The sequence below is a fragment of the Thamnophis elegans genome, chromosome 8, assembly GCF_009769535.1.
Source record: "Thamnophis elegans isolate rThaEle1 chromosome 8, rThaEle1.pri, whole genome shotgun sequence".
Taxonomy (NCBI): domain Eukaryota; kingdom Metazoa; phylum Chordata; class Lepidosauria; order Squamata; family Colubridae; genus Thamnophis; species Thamnophis elegans.
In genome coordinates, this window is record NC_045548.1 from 38,734,796 (window position 1) to 38,747,807 (window position 13,012).

Sequence of the window (13,012 nt, forward strand, 5' to 3'; positions counted from 1 at the left end):
TATCTCTCCAGCCTCAACTGTCAATTGATGAAGAATTCACCAAAATAAAATTATGGACATAAAGTTTTATCTTGTGAAATTTACTTCTCCCACTGATAAATATTACATTGACTGATAACTGGTATCTGATAACATATGAAAATCATATGATATATTTTATATCAATTGTTGACCTATGGTAGGGGTGTCAAACTCGAGGCCAGCGGGCCAGATTTGGCCCACAGGGTGCTTAGACCTGGCCCATTGGGCTACCCTAGAAAAAGCAAAGGACCAGCCTGCAATGTCTCTGCCAGCAGAAAAGGAGCTCGGGAAGGCCACACTGCTCCCCCAAACTCTGTTTTTGCTGGCAGAGGGCTACCAAAACGAACTAAAAACAAAACAAAAGAAAAGTTTCCTTTTTGCATTTGAGCATGCAAGAAGGGACAGGAAAGGACAAAGGGAAGATGGAAAGAGAGCAAGGAAGGAAAAAGAAAGGAGAATGAAGGAGAAAGGGAAAAGAAGGGAGGGAGGGAGGGAGGGAGGGAGGGAGATTTTAATGAGAGTGAGTGAGGGTCTGAGGGAAGTCTTCAGCACTTGGCAACCACAGGTGCCCCCTGACACGAGTGTCATTGAACTGGCCATGTCCCTCTCACCACGCCCCCCTCACCACACCCCAGCCTCCCCCCCAAGATCAAACACAATTCTGATATGGCCCTCAATTAAATCAAGTTTGATACCCCTGACATATGGTTTCTGGATGGAGAGAATTTGTTTTTTATATTAATATGTTGCCAAGATCAAACTCCATCTTGGGAGTTTGGAACCAACTAGTTTAGAAACTAAAAGACGTTCATAGATGGAAAACTTCCCATCTCACTATTTAAATTAAGTTAAAGCATCTATAATAGATTGCAACACATAAAATGCCATTTTAGATTGAAACATATGAAAATATCAGACTATAAACACAGCTATAGGTTAACATATAACAAATTCACCTAAAGCAAGCAAGAGAAAGTCAAAGGCCAGATAAGATTTCATTCCAAGACAAGAATATCCCTAACCAGTGGTGGGATTCAATTTTTTTTACTACCAGTTCTGTGGGCATGGCTTGGTGGGCATGGCAGGGGAAGAATACTGTAAAATCTCCAATTCCTCCCCCATTCCAGGGGAAGATTACTGCAAAATCCCCATTTCCTCCCGATCAGCTGGGGCCCGGGAAACATAGATCGGGGCAGTGCCAGTCAGAGGTGATATTTACCGGTTTTCCTAACTACTCAAAATTTGTAATTCTGATTCTCCAGAACTGGTCAGAACCTGCTGAATACCACCTCTGTGCCTAACCCATATCCCTAACCTTACAAGACTCGTAACTTGACTTATAAGAACCTATATGCAAAAATATAAACATGTATCCAATGGCCAGAGGACACAAACACAAAGATTCTTTTATTGTTGCAGTAGTAGTAATGCAAGGACATACTGGAAACCAAATGTGAAAGAACGTGGGGGGGGGGGTGTTTAAAAAAATCTTTTTTAGCCATTTGTGCTAGAAGGAAAATGAGAGAGAATAAGAGGATGGAGGTTGAGTTGAAATGTAATGTCTTTAAAAAGCAATCTCATCTACAGCTGGGTTTATAGTCTTGTACAAGTGTATAAAATATTAATACTAATGTGGTTACACTCCTTTTACAGAGAGAGAAAATGTAAAGAACAGTATATTGCAACACTTTACCTGTGACAAAAAGGGAATCAGAAAAGCCAGAGTCTATTGTAGTTAGGACTGGTAATTGCATAGTTTATTATTCTCTCTCTTTTTCTTTAATCAAGTAAATGGATTACAGCAGTATACCTCAGCTTTGACCACCTGAAGATTTGTGGACTTCAGCTCTCTGAATTTTCCAGCCAGCTTGAAACTCACATATCTTCAAGTTGCCAAGTTTGAGAGCTTTATGTTACCGAGTAATGAGGACATCTATAAATAGGATATAGGTTTTTTTAAAAACTTTTTCTTTACTGCTGTTATGAATTGACATTAACTTATTTTAAAACATCTTACTTTAGCGCAAACAAGTTTTAATATACTGCTACTTTACTTTAAATTTTTATTGAAATTAATCTAAAAGTTTAAATTTTGGTGTATTGGTTGTTTTGTGCCAAGAAAGAAAATACAGTGCAAATACATTCCTGGTAAGATTAATTGCTGTGAGAATGCAGAATTCAGTGTTTGGCATGGTTTCTGAATGCCATTAATGTCACCTAAGTTTTATATATATAAAATATTTACAAATACCCAGCAAAATTCTAATGATAAATTAAATGTTTCAAAAAATGACTCATATATACATATAACAGAATGATTTTTTTTCTTCAGAGATTCAACAAATAAAATATGTTTGAATCCTTGATATATATCACCGGACAGAAGAAAGGTAAGGATTTGTCCACTTGGACTCTATAATTCTTTTCATAGTTATTACTATTGATCCAGGTGCTACCTATTCTATAACTGTGTAATTAGTTTTTTTTTTGCTAAGTTTAGAACCTTACTTTTCTCACAACTGATTTTTAGTTTGTTAGCTATGGCCCAGTGTTCAAGTCTGTCAAGATCCTTCTGTATTGTGAGCCTATCTTCTGGAGGGGTTTTTTAAAAACATATTTTGTATATTTTACATGTAATGTTTTAACTGAGATCCTCAGAGTGTCATAAAAGAACAAGATGAAGGTTATGGGTAAGTCTGCACTGAAACCATCAGTAAGAATATCAAAATTTCAATAAAAGTCTTAATCAGTTTTGGGGAAGCTATATTTTTAAAATTAATATTGAATAGATGAGTCATAGATTTATTCATTGGATATTTTCCCATCTTGTGAAAATCCAGCTGGGTCTTAGTATGTTGTCTGAATCAGGCCACCACATATGATTTATATTAAGCATATTAAGCATAGACATTATATTTTTAAACTAGATTTAGAATTTAGCATTTCATCAAAGTCATTGCATAGCCTTACATAGCATAAATAAATAAAGAAATAAAAAAGATTATAAAGTATAAAACAAGATAAATAAAACAACTAAAATAAATAAATAAACTAACTTTCTTTTTTCAGAATAATGTAATGAAGCTATTAGCACTGTAAATAGGAATAACAATTATTGTTATTACCAAATTTGGAATGTTTAATATAGTCAATTTATCTAAGTAAGATCATATCCAATCTTGCTAGCCATGAACGAAAAGTGCATTGTTCTGCTTGGAGGAAACATAATTGAGATTAAAAGAATCAGTTATAATGTGGACATTGATTAAATTCAGGTGTGATAAATTTGTGCCGATGTCAGCCTCTGCTTTGCTGCTGCTTTGGCTGCCATTGAAACGGGGAGGGAGGGCATGGAATTTGGGAGGGGACTGATTGTTGTGCTGGAGGAAGATTCTGGAGTTTCTACTGCCCGTCTTACTGCGCATGCGGAGGAGGTTTCCCGCCAAGGCCAACGGCACCGGCATTCCATCTTGGTGATGCCTTTCGAAGTTATCTCGCACCTGACATTTAGGAGAATTATGATTGGACTGTGCATGGGATGCCAAGGGGTGGGGAATGGGTTATACAATATATCATTTGCTTTCGCGCCTAAATAATCAGACTTCGCTTTGCTACGCTTCTGTTCATTTATAATTAGTAAAAGTACACTAGATTTCTATCAATGGAGTCTTGTGGTTTTCTTTCCTGATTATCCAATGAAGAGGTGCTGACAATTAAGCGAAGTCTCACATACCCCACCAGGAGTTTCAACCTACCGTGGGGGGTGTACTCACAAGAAGGAACAAAGAAAAATGTCATTGCATGCGAGCGATGAAGAGGAGACTGAAGGGGCAACTGCAGACCCATATTTACCTGAAAGGCTGGCTGGCCTAAGAGTAGAAGAGCCTGCGGTTCGCCCCTGATGGACTTTGGGAGTTGGGCAAAAAGAGGATTCTGAAGAATTGGATGCAAGAGTTACCAGAAGGAGACTGAAAAAAAAACAGCTGAATGGGAGGAAGCTATGACCGAGCGGAAGACCCGAGGGAGAGCGATGGAAAGGGAGCAAATGGAAGAATTTGAACAAAGGTACTCCATGCATAAATTTAGGGAGGGTGAAGAGGCCGAGGGAGGTTGGGAGCAAGGAAACCCAGAACCAGCCTCCCCCCTCCAGCCAGGGCTGCTGCCAGAGTAGGGGGGCCCCCCAGAAGACGTTGAATGGCAAAAGTCCCTCCCTTTACAGTAAAATATAATGGTGATCCCAAGAGGTTGGGCCTTTTCGTCATTCAAATTTGGAATTATATGGAAATATATGGTCTGGATTTAGAAACCAATGAGATGAAAGTGAGGATGGTTTTGCTTTCTTTGGAAGAAAAGGCGGCCGATTGGATGGTGAGCTTACACCAATGCAATTCCCCTCTCCTGAGGAATTTTAATGACTTTATGTCTGCACTGAAAAGGAGGTTTGATGACCCGCTGATTGAGAAACGCGGGAAGGTGAATTTTATGGCCCTAAAGCAGGGAAATAGACCAGTGGCTGAATATGTTCAGGAGTTTCAATAGCTTTCAGCGTATATGAGGGGGTGGTCAGAAGAGGCCCTCCTGGATCAGTTTGCCTTGGGATTGAATGAGGACATTTACCAGCAATGCGTTAACAGACACCTTCCCAGACGAGTTGTTGCTTGGTATGAAAATGCAGCAGACGTTGAGTTAGATTTGGTTAGACTTCAACGTGCAAAATAAGAAAAAGCACAGAGGTCGCCCCCCCCAGCCCCAAAAGCCCCGTTTCGCATCAGGAGTGAAGGGTGGGGAAGCTCCGCCAGCAAGGCCAAGCCTTTCACGTGCTTCCGTTGTGGAAAGGGAGGACGTCACGCCATGGATTGCCGCGTTAAACTAGCCCAGACCACTCCACCCCCTGCCAAAAGGGATGGAAAGGCAGGCAAAGCCCCGGGGAAGAAGAAAGAGGCTGCATACGCTGCTGAGAATGTTCCCCAGCATTTCCAGCTGGGGGTGGAGGAGGAAGCGGACGTGACCACCAGCTCCTCTGATGAATCCGATGACGACACCTCGCATCGTTGGGTGAGTTCAAATAAAGGCCCCATGTTAATCCCAATTGAGCTAAGGGTGCCACCTGCTGGTGAGATGGAGCAGCTTTCAGCTCTCCTAGACTCCGGCTGCTCCAGATGTATGATTAGTCCAGCAATGGTTGAGAAATTGGGCTTGAAGTTGAGGATTTTGAAAACCCCTATTGTTTTTTGCCAGATCGATGGGTCCATTGCAGGTGGGGGCCCAGTCCATTTTTACACTGAACCTCTAGAAATGAAGATGGGAACCCATTTAGAGTTAATCTCTTTTATTGTGGCTGGGACCTGGGATGGACAGACCCCTTATTTTTGGACTCTCCTGGCTTCGTAAATGGAACCCTCGCATTAACTGGAGGGAGGGGTGGCTGCACATTTGAACCAGCACAGCCCCAGATGAGGACGTCAAAGCCTCAGAGCCTGCTGGCTCCAACCCCACCTTGGCCGCCAGGGGCCAGGAGAGAATTGAGGGGGAGGAGAAGATTCCAAAAGAATATTGGGACCTGAGAGGAGTTTTTAGTGAAAAATCTTCCGATAAGCTTCCACCCCACAGGCCCACTGATTGCACCATCGAGATTTTGCCTGGGGTAGCGCTTCCAAAACCCCAAATATATTCTATGTCACCCAGGGAGATGGAGGAGATGAGGAAGTTTATTGACAAGAACTTGGAGAGGGGCTTCATCGAACCAGCCAGACCCAAGGTGGCTGCCCCTGTACTATTCAGAGAAAAGAAAGATGGCTCTCTTCGTCTTAGCGTTAATTTTAAAAATCTTAATTCGATCTCATCCCAAAATCTCTACCCATTGCCTCTGATGAAGGATATGCTGGCCCAGCTGGGGAAGGGCCGCATTTTTACTAAACTGGACTTATGGGAGGCATATTATAGGGTCCGGATTAAGGAGGGAGATGAGTGGAAAACTGCTTTCAACTGCCCCCTGGGCTGTTTCCAGTTCCGTGTAATGCCATTTGGCCTGCAGGGGGCGCCTGCAGTCTTCATGGAGTTAATTAATGAGGTTTTGCATGACCACTTCTACAAGGGCGTTATCGTATATTTGGATCATATCCTTATTTACACGCAAACACGTGACGAACACATCAAGTTGGTCCGCACAGTACTAAAGAAGCTCCAGGCCGCGGAGCTTTATGCCAAGTTGTCCAAATGTGAATTTCACCAGGAGAAAATAGACTACCTTGGCTATCGTATCTCCCACGCAGGTGTGGAGATGGACTCCGCTAAAGTCAAAGCGGTCCCTGAGTGGGAGGCGCCTCCTACACACAGGCAGTTGCAGAAGTTTTTGGGTTTTGCCAATTTCTATCGTCAGTTCATCCCTTCTTTTGCCAAAATTGCACTTCCCATCACTAATTTGTTAAAGTCCAAAGGTGGGCCAAAACCCAAGCCTAGCAAACCATTGAATTGGACCATGGAGTGTCAAGCTGCTTTTGAGAAGTTGAAACGACTTTTTGCCGAGGAGCTGGTTCTGAAGTACCCGGACGTGGACAAGCCGTTTGTAGTTCAAGCTGATGCCAGCGACGTGGCGGTGGGGGCCGTGTTACTTCAGACCAACGACCAAGGTAAATTACAACCTTGTGCATAGACCTCTCGTAAACTCACTAACACAGAAAGACGTTGGGCGATCTGGGAGAAAGAAGCATTTGCTGTTCATTGGGCTTTGGCCACATGGTCCCATTTCCTGGAGGGCGCTAAGCACCCGTTCGAGGTGTGGACTGACCATAAGAATTTGGAGGCTTTGGCTTCCGGGGGGGCGGAGCCTGTCGCCGAGGAGGGCTCAACCGAGCTCCTCTCAGAGATCTGGTCTGTATATCTAAATAAGATCATAGATATCACCCCTTTTTGGCTATAAAGGGGCAGGGAGTAGCTCTGTGTGCTAGGGTCTATTCGTAATTCACAGCCTTTCTCTTTTTTTTGGCTGTGGACAGAGATTAGATCCAGCGTGAGCGGAGCTTTTATCTCCAGCCAGTTCTTCTCAGCTGCTTTTTTTTTTGCAGCCCTAGACAGGCGATCCCCCCCCCCAGGACAAAGCAAAGTTGTTTGAAGCTAGGATTAATACGGGCAGGTCCCACTCCTGTGAGATTTATGCTTTTATTACTATCTTAAATACCAGCACCATTTGTCTTAGAGGCTTCTTTGTTTAAACGGACTTCAAAATGGCGATTTCTCTCCGTTGGTGACTGATAGGGGATGTACGTAGCCGGTTTTACCTTCCTGCAGACCGCTCCTCAACAAAATAATTTTTTTTGTTTTTTTGGAAACAGAGGGGAGCGAAAGCGCTGTTTATTTGTTTATTTATAATGGCACCCAGGTCAAAATCGAAGCGTCTCTCTACAAATGTGCCTAAAGAATCTATGAATGAACTTAAAGAATTTACACTGGAATCGCAGCCCTTGTCTCCTACGCCCTCTACTGGAGAATTCTTAACACAGGAATTTTTTTTTCAAATGTTTAATGATTTTAAACAAGAAATTAAGGAATTTGTATTGGAGCTATATGGTGATTTAAAGTCTAAAATTGACCAAATGAAGGCGAATACGTTTGCAGCCGTGTCTGCCCTGTCAGATTATACCACTGAAATAGAGAATAAATTGGAAAGCTTGGAGGAGGCTAATTCTAATTTGACTACTAATATTCAAATATTACAACAAAAAATTAGAGACACTCAAGAACAGCTCGTTATGATAAACTTTAATAAGAAGGCATTCGCAATAAGAGTCAGAGGATTCCGCGAAAAGGAGCGAGAGAATCTGAAACAGACCTTTGTTGAAGCCCTCAGCCATGCGGTGGGAAGCCCGGGACTTAACTTTGATTGGCAGATTCGGAAAATCTATCGCCAGAATTCGTTGGTAGCGGAACAGCGACAGCTCCCGAGGGACATAATTATATATTTTTCCACAAAAGAATCCAGAAACGCGATCATGCAAAAATTTTACAATAATAGTTTGAGAGTTGATGGCCAGGACTTGATTGTCTTCAAAGAAATACCTTTCCAGATGTTAAAAGCAAGAAGAGACTATACCTTCTTAACTAAAGAGCTTAGAAATCATCAGATTCAATATAAATGGGAGGCCCCAGCCGGCATTACAGTCACATTTGAGAATCAAAGACTTCGTCTCAATTCTGTTTCGGAGGCTCGAGATTTCTATTACAAGACTTTGAAGGCGGGACTTCCTGATTCACTTGGAAAAGAGGAGAGACAAGCCGAAGGAGAAGGCAAGCAACAGACCACATGGCTGCAAGATGGAGGGGGTAGCTCCCCCTCCCTCGGAGAAGCAGAAAAGCGGAGTTTGAGGATTTAGACATTCTAAAATATTCGCCAAAGTTGTGGATTGAATGGGGGTTTGCGACCTCTCTCCGGTAGAAAAAGTGGAATTTATTGGTGGGGTGATACTGAATGTATATATGTAAAATGCATGCAGAATGATTTACGCTGTTTAAATCTTGTTAGAAGGGAAAGTTTGAAGAGATTATTTTAAAATAGAAGGTAAACTGATTCTTGTTGAAACTATTATTTGAATATGTGGAATGATCTATGCTATTTAATTTTTATTAGAAGGGAAAGCTTGGTGAAATTATTTTGAGCTAGATTTTAAACTAATGTCTGCATAAATTTGATAGTGGCAAATATCAGAGAAGCAAGGGATGAGGGTAAAATGCATGCGGAATGATTTACGTATATTGGTGGGGTGATACTGAATGTATATATGTAAAATGAATGCAGAATGATTTATGTTGTTTAAATTCTGTTAGAAGGGAAAGCTGGATGAGATTATTTTAAAACAGAAGGTAAACTGATTCTTGTTGAAAGTATTATTTGAATATGTGGAATGATCTATGCTATTTAATTTTTATTAGAAGGGAAAGCTTGGTGAAATTATTTTGAGCTAAATTTTAAACTAATGTCTGCATAAATTTGATAGTGGTAAATATCAGAGAAGCAAGGGATGAGGGCAAAATGCATGCGGAATGATTTACGTTGTTTAAATCCTATTAGAAGGGAAAGCTGGTCGGGATCATTTTAAGATAGAATGCAAACTGATTTTTGTGTAAAGTAATACTTGATCCACACTGCTTAAATTTTACTAAGAAGGGAAAGTTTGGTCAGATTATTTTGAATTACTGTTTGAAATTAAGGTTAAGAAAGATTATTTACGCTGTTTAAATCCTATTAGAAGGGAAAGTTTGATTATTCTTCTGTAAAGTAATATTTGAATATGTGGAATGATCCACGCTGCTTAAATTTTACTAGAAGGGATTATTTTTGAGCTAGATTGTATATTGATGTCTATACAAATTTGGATAAATGTTTATCTGAATACAAGGTTAAGGAAGAGGAATGGGAGAGTCTACAGGAGATCGGGGTAAATAACAAAGAAGCAAGAGACGAGAATAAAATATAGATAGAATGACTTATACTATTTAAGCATAGATAAAGATGGGGGGCTGAGCTTAACACAAAGAGTTTCTTTTTTTTCTTTTTTCTTTGTTCTTTTCTCTTTTTTTTGTTTTTTTTCCCCTTAATATATTACTTTTATTTTTAATCCATACGAACATAAGATACTTTAGATAGAAGGCAGTGCCAGGTGTGGGCCCTGGGAAGTCGGGAGGAGTAGGGATGGGGATTTATGGGGGGTGGGTGGGTGGGTGTTAACATAGTCTCAATAAGAACAAGAATGCACTTATATACGGTTGTTCTTTTTTTTTTTCCTTTTTTTTCTCTTTTCTTTCTTTATATTTTTTTTCCTTGGTTTATTTTACTTTTTATCAGATTATAATAAACAACACTTGAATAAAGGAATACACCAAGGAGGGAGGTAGAGGGAAAGAGGAGGGAGGAGTAAGGAAGGAGTAAGGGGAATGTAAGGAGGGCGTGTTGGGAGTAAGGGGAGAAGGAAGGTTTGAGGGGAAAGGGAAGTAGGAGGGGAGCGTTAGAGGGAGGAAAGGAAAGTTGGAGGGGGTAGATGGGGTGTATGGAGGATGGAAGTGTCAGGTGGGGTTGTGAATGATGAGTTGTGTTTTCTTTTTTATTTTTTTTTATTTTTTTATTTTTTTTTCTTATAGCAAATACCCTTTATATAAGTGATTGTAAAATGGAATGTGAAAATGAATAAAATATATTTTTGAAAAAGAATTTGGAGGCTTTGAGAACTCCCAGGAGGCTTTCCCCTAAGCAGATGCGCTGGGCTCAACATTTCAATCATTTTAATTTCACCCTGAAGTACATCCCGGGGGGAAAGAACTTCATGGCTGATGCTTTGTCCAGACTCCTTCAGTACAACTGCTCTAAGCTCAGCGTTGTCCAGCCCGTCGTTCCCACATCAAGCCTCGCTGCTCCTGTGGTTACTAGACAACAAACACGCTCTAAGGTAGACGTGTCTCAAGATTTTCTTTCCGACCTCAAGAACGCCCTTCCTCATGATGATTGGTTCCAGCAGCATCAAAGTGAATGCACCATGAGGGATGATTTGCCATGGATTGGGGTGAAGCTTTACATCCCTACCTCTCTTCGTCTAGTGGTTCTCCAACAGGCTCATGATTCCAGGTTAGCGGGGCACTTTGGATTCGTGAAGACACTGCATCTTGTAAAATGGCAGTTTTGGTGGCCCTCTTTGAAAAAGGACATTGAGCTTTATGTCGCCAGCTGTCCCATTTGTGCGGCCGCTAAACACCTGCCTAGAAAACCACAGAGTTTGCTCCAGACTGTAGCTCGCCCTGTTGCCCCGTGGAAGGAGATTTCTATGGACTTCATTGTCAAACTTCCTGAGAGCCAGGGGCACACAGTCATATGGGTGGTTACTGACTTGTTCTCCAAGCAAGTTCATTTTATACCTTGCCCAAGGATTCCTTCTGCGAAAGCCCTCGCTAAACTATTCATTTCTCACATTTACCATTTGCACGGAGTGCCTGATCGCATCATTTCTGATAGGGGCATGCAATTCACCTCAGTGTTCTGGAAAGAATTTCTTAAGCGCATTGGCTCCGCCCAGGGCTTAAGCTCCGCCCATCACCCTCAGACTAATGGAACTTGTGAGAGGACTAATTCTGTTCTAGAACAGTATTTACGTTGTTTCATCAACTACCAACAAGATGATTGGGTGGACTTGTTACCACATGCGGAGGTGGCTTATAACAATTCTGTGCATAGCAGCACTGGTTTCACCCCTTTCCGGGTGGTGTTTGGCCAGGATTTTGTTCCTATTCCCAAAGTTCCGCTTGAGCAGCTGCAGGTTTCATCGATCTCTGAGTGGAGTGAGCGTTTACGGCATGTTTGGCCTTTGGCACTTCGGGCTTTAGACGCTGCGCATCGCGCGCATAAGAAGCAGGCTGATAAGAAACGTGCTAAACCTTATGATTACAAGGTGGGAGATCAAGTTTATCTATCCACAAAGTTCCTTCAAACTACACAAAAATCCAAAAGTTGGGGCCTAAGTATGTGGGCCTATTTCCCATGATCAAGGTCATCAATCCTGTTTCGGTTCGCTTGCAGCTGCCCAAGCACCTCAACCGTGTGTTTCCTGTTTTCCACGTTAATCTCATTAAGCCTGTCCGTTTTTCATCTTTATGTCCGCCGGTGGATCCGCCACCTGCCCCCCTATTGATTGATGGTGAACGGCATTTTGAGGTTCGAGAAATTTTGGACTCTCGCAGACGGCGGAACCGAATTCAGTACCTGGTGGCTTGGAAGCATTTTCCCACGTCTCATGCCGAGTGGGTGGATAAGTCTCATGTCCGGGGCCCCGAGCTGCTCTGCCAGTTCTATTCTGCTTATCCTGACAAGCCTTAGTTTTCCCTACTTCCTGACTTTTTCTCTCCCCCCCCCACTTTTTCTGTTTTTTGTTGTTCGTCTGTTTGTGTTTTGTCATTTTCCAGGTCTGACTGCCTTTTTCCGGAGGAGGGCCGGATGTCAGCCTCTGCTTTGCTGCTGCTTCGGCTGCCATTGAAACGGGGAGGGAGGGCATGGTATTTGGGAGGGGACTGATTGTTGTGCTGGAGGAAAATTCTGGAGTTTCTACTGCCCGTCTTACTGCGCATGCGGAGGAGGTTTCCCGCCAAGGCCAACGGCACCGGCATTCCATCTTGGTGATGCCTTTCGAAGTTATCTCGCACCTGACATTTGGGAGAATTATGATTGGACTGTGCATGGGATGCCAAGGGGTGGGGAATGGGTTATGCAATGTATCATTTGCTTTCGCACCTAAATAATCAGACTTCGCTTTGCTACGCTTCTGTTCATTTATAATTAGTAAAAGTACACTTGATTTCTATCAATGGAGTCTTGTGGTTTTCTTTCCTGATTTATCCAATGAAGAGGTGCTGACAGCCACAGAACTTGATAGAACTGACTGTCAAGAAGAACTATTGTTTCAATGACTCTTTATTTCTGGTGACAAACACATTCATTTTGTCTCATTGTATAGGAGTTTCTAGAATCTTTCTCCTTGGAACACAAGTTTGCAAGACATTAGAAAGTGCAACAATCAGAACATTTTTGAGTATGAATAGAGTAGTCGGATTAACATTTACCAGTATCAGTTTATGACTGATAACTAGGTTGCCTAAAAAGATATTAGTGGGAATTTGATTGGATTCAATTTGATTCTTCAAAATAAATATCGATTGTCTAAAGTTATTTCTGCCCAAACCATATTCCACTGCTATTAATGACTGACAAAAAAAATCATAAATATTAAGCTACTTCTTCAACCCTTAGGATTATGAATGGATCCGCTAAAACATAAGGGGCTAAATCTATGATGAAATTGATAGGCACACAGAAGATTGATAAGGAATGTGCAGAAAGGGTTATTTAGCTGAGGCAATTTGCATCTTGTATTGCAAATCACTCAGAAGAACCTACTTAGCATAAACCTTTCTGGAATACATCATTGAATTATTATTGTTGTTGTTGTTGTTGTTGTTA